A 4,857-nucleotide genomic window follows, 5' to 3' on the forward strand; every position below is an offset into this window, starting at 1 on the left:
CACCAGTAAGAGTGCCTCCCTATTTTGAAATATGAAAGTTTTGTACAGGATGCTGTGCATATAACCAAATAACACACAGCACCTCTCTCTCTCTCAAAAAAAAAAAAAACTCCTTCAATTTTTTCTTAATTTTACAAACCAGAGTTATTCAAAGTTGAATTTCCCACCTCAGCCAGCTCCCCCTCAATTCTAACCTGTAGGTATAAAGTGTACCGACGGGCCTCGATGTTCTGTGGTTCTAACTTTAGCGGATTCGTCCATTCGTGATACAGAGAACTGTCTAACCTGTTAACCTTGGACAGGTAACGCTGGGCATATATAACCAGGACGCTGTGCAAAAAGACTTTTTTTTAATAACTGCGCAGTTGTGGCTGCTATCAGTCAAAATGTTAGCCCGTGAATCGGCAGTTGAGCATACGCTCTTGCAGATGTCGGACGTGCTGTAGCTGCTGCTCTGTACATCTCGACGCCACACATTTTTCACGGGTATACCAGTCATTTATGACCCAGCGATGCGTTGCACGTGAGTTTAGTGAAAGTCAAAGTTTTCATATAATTGATTATAGCATAATTGTCATTGTGTTATTGATATTTTTATACAACTTTTGTGAAAGATTTACCAAACTTCTAGAACTACCGGCAGCCAGCTGGCATGCTTCTAGAAGGAAATATGGCGGATATTCTGATTTCCTAATTTTTCTTTTTTTTTTCTTTTCAGAGCATGGCTTCTTCGAACGCACTTTACGAGGAAGACTTTCATTAACCTTCCAGAAAGTGAGAGTGAGGAAGAAGAGGATGCCCCACATGAGGTTGATGAAGGCCACGAGGACAATGGGGTATTTTACTTCAATGCTTTGAGTTTTTATTCAAACAGCTCCAAGGTGTCCCCCTCAGCTTCGACAAGTTCCCACGACCCTTGGACCGCTTCCAAACATTGTAAGAAGTCTAAGCCTGTGGTCTCCGATGTTACTATGTCTGTCAATGTTATTGTGAATGATTTGGACATCATGCCAGTAGACGAGGAAGTCTTTTATGACCCTGACGACCCCCCTTCAAGACCCTCTATGTCCCATGGTATGTCTCAAGACATACCATCAGAGAACTTGACGACTGCAGAACTGCGCAGCAAGAAAAGGAGAATGGGCCAGTTGCAGGGTGCTGTAGGAACTGCTTTCAAGAAGCTGAAAGAGGAGTGTGTCAAGGCAAGGGATGGCACAGTTTGGCACCGGGATGCCAATCTAGACCTGCCTAGATATGATACCCATTACATCCCCAGGGGGAGTTCCAGCACCATAGTACATGGCATTACAAGGCCCTGTGATTTCTTTGGTCTCTTCTTTGATGCCACAATGATTGACGCCATTTGTGTAGAGACCAACCGGAAGATAGAGACTCTGAGACCACAATTCAAGAAGGCTGATAGCTACATATTTGGGGAAGTCTCTGTGATGGAACTGAAGGCCTTCCTTGGTCTTTTGATCCTGTCAGGAATACAGAAGGACAACCATGTGGCCACATCGGACATGTGGTCTTTGCTAGATGGCTCTCACGTCAACAGAGCTGTCATGACTGAGCGCCGGTTTGCCTTCCTTCTACGAGTCATCCGCTTAGACGACAGTGCCACTCGACAGGAACCTCGCAAGACAGACAAGATGGCCCTAATTTGCAAGATTTGGAATATGCTCATCCAGCACTGTCAGGAGAACTACAAGCCAGGGCCTCATATAACTGTTGATGAGCAGTTGATTCCTTTCCGTGGACGATGCCCTTTCAAAATGTACATACCAAATAAACCTGCAAAGTAAGTAAATTTATGACAAATAATTTATGATAATACTTGTTTTATATATATATATTTGTGATATATTTTGTTTATTTATTTTCATTGTTACATGTATTATTTTTATTTTTATTCTATTTAGTGATTTTTATTTATTCATAATTGCAATACTTTTACCAATAGTTTTTTCTTATCTCCAGGTATGGCTTGAAGGTGGTCATGGCGTGTGATGCTGACACACATTACATGATCAATGCGATCCCCTACATGGGCAAGGGGAGTGTTGAGCTTCAAAAGGGGATGACGTTAGGAGAGATTTTTACTATGGAGAGATTTTTACTATGGAGCTTGTTCAGCCATACCACAGACGAGGTAGGACGGTGACAACAGACAGTTGGTTCACCTCCCTGCCCTTAGCCCTGTCGCTGAAGGATGTTGGCATGGACCTGGTAGGGACTATCAGACAGAAGCCCTATATTCCTCAGTGTGTCATCAACAAGAAGATGGAAGTTGGTTCTTCTGTGGCTGCATTCTCCTATGCCCACAACATCACCTTGCAGTGCCAGAGGGTCAACTCTACCAAGTGGGTTCTTCTGCTGTCGACATTCCACCACCAGCCTTCAGTCATCGAGAACTACAAATCTGACATTCAGATGTTCTACAATGCAACTAAGGGTGGAGTTGATTGCTCTGATCAGCTATGCAGCATCAGTTCCTGCGCAAGAAAGACGAGACGGTGGCCTCTAGCATACTTCTTTGGAATGCTCAACATGGTGAGGGTGAACTCCTATATTCTGTACACCGACAACACGAGTCTTCCAAAGAAGTGTAGGCGGCAGTTCTACAAGGAGCTGACGGAGGGCTTGTACTACGTATGGGTAAATCGTAGGTACAGGCTCTTCACATTTCTCTCTCGTGATCTGAAACATATCATGAGAATAACATTCAATCTTCCTGAATTACCACAAGAAGCAGCGTCTTCTCGGTTGGAAACACGCACAAGATATTACATGTGTCCCAGTAACACCCACAAGAAAAGCAGAATTTCTTTTGTTCATTGTCATAAACCTGTCTGTGCCAGCCACCAGGTTATCTGCTGTGCCAATTGCAAAAATGTCTAGGTAAGACACCACATATTTTCTTTCATGTTGCAGTAAAGTTTTGAGAATTTATCATTTTCATGAAAAGTCGTCCCTCTCAATTTTAGTGTTCATTCGGGGTTTACAGATTCCTATTTTCCTAATTATTTGTTGCTCAAAGTTATCATGTATCCTCTGAAAAGATTGACGTAGAATTTCAGTCAAAAGTAATAATGTTCAGTAAGCCTAATTGCCTCTTGAAAGCATACATTATAATAGCTTGTTCCTCTTCCCACCGATGCTGCCTGCGACATACACACCTCCTCTACCTATGCTTGCCCCTGTGACTCGGTTTTTATTGTAAGTGCTATAATCTTGTTATATTCCTGCTCCTTATGAAATTTTCTATAAATTATGTAATATTCAGTGTGATTGAGAGTTTGTAGCACTTTCTAAGAAAAAAGTGGCTGATAACTCTGCCCTCTCAAATTTATTGTCTCTTAGCGGATATATTTTTTGTTATTTTGATTATTTCTTACTTAAAACTGACTGTACATCTTCTATAAGGGTCCAGGTGAAATTTTAACAAAATATAACACTATATAGTAGGTCAAATGACGTCTTGAATGCTTGCGTTCATTCACGTTTCTAATCACTTGTTTTTCCTCCGACAGCTGCTGCCTTCGACACTCGCACAACCTTGGACTCTGGTTGCCCTTGTGACTCTGTTTTTATTGTAAGTACGATAAACTTGCTATATTCTTGTTCCTTACAAAATTCACTATAAATTGCATAATTTTCAGTGTGATTGAGCTCATATGTGATGATGTACCACATATTTTATTTGAAGGAATTGCATGAAAAATCATCCCTCAAAAGGTGGTACTATCATTTACTTGTCTTTTTCAAACTAAAGTGCGCAAATATATAATTTTTTTATGATAATTGTATTCTTAGATCATATACCAATATATTACATAACTTTCAGTAATTTTCATATGTATATAATAGTCATTTGGTAGCCAATAAAAGGATCAATTTATTTTTTGTGCTTTTTTGCAAAAAATTTTGGAATTCACGTTTTTCTCATGCTTTCAGCTCTCTCCGTTTTCGACGAATTTGCTTCAGATATTCTCCAGTGCTCAAGACACCACCTGGGATGAAATCCCTGTGAAGATTATGTAAATATTTGAATTCTTAGATTTTCTGTAAAATTTTTACTGTAAGTGATTAAAAAATCAAACTTATTTTTTTGAAATATTTAGTAAAAATATTTTTTCTATTCTTTGTTTGATTTAAATACCAGAGTAGTATTAAGGGTTGTTGAAACCAATAAGCCAAACCCTAATTGTCTTTACAACTTATTGGGAAATATTTTATAAAATAACTTTTTTACGGCCAGTCATATATGCCTGGCTTTACCTTAATAGGTAACGCGATTTACCGTTACCTGTCCAGGGTTAAATAAAAATTCACCCATTTGCTTTTTCTCGTCGAGTACTTTCACGAACCAATATTTGCAAACCGACCACTCCTGTGCACCCAGCCTAATTAGTGCCGTTTCCCTCTCTGCATAACACAACTACCCATCGCTCACTGACTTGACCTCGCTCTTCTCATAGTCTTTCCATGCGTGCAAATATCCCGCTCCAGTCCTCTTTGTTCAAGCATCATTTTCCCTAAGTGTACTTCGTTGAACATCGTGGCCCCTATGAGAGCTTCTTCAACTTCTGAAGGTTCTGCTAAGAGGCAGAGGAAAGTCATGACTCTTGAGGAGAAGGTTCGTCCTTAGTAAGTGCAAGGAAGGGATGAAGTGTGCAGCTATAAAGACTTTTCGGCCTTAACGAGAGTACTCTAAGGTACGTCGAGAAGAACATAAAGACGATCCATGCTGTCATAACTGCTAGTGCTCGATGCAGTACAAATGTTGTAACTAAGGTGAGAAAAAAAAGGCTTGATCTAAATGGAAGATTCCCTGTTTCTGTAGATAAAAGATCT

General features: G+C 40.2%; 1 pseudogene; it reads left to right on the forward strand.

Moving 5' to 3' along the window:
• Window positions 1-721: 721 nt before the first annotated feature.
• Window positions 722-2,901, forward strand: LOC137631445 (piggyBac transposable element-derived protein 4-like; annotated as a pseudogene).
• Window positions 2,902-4,857: the final 1,956 nt, after the last annotated feature.

Source organism: Palaemon carinicauda, chromosome 39, assembly GCF_036898095.1.
Source record: "Palaemon carinicauda isolate YSFRI2023 chromosome 39, ASM3689809v2, whole genome shotgun sequence".
NCBI lineage: Eukaryota > Metazoa > Arthropoda > Malacostraca > Decapoda > Palaemonidae > Palaemon > Palaemon carinicauda.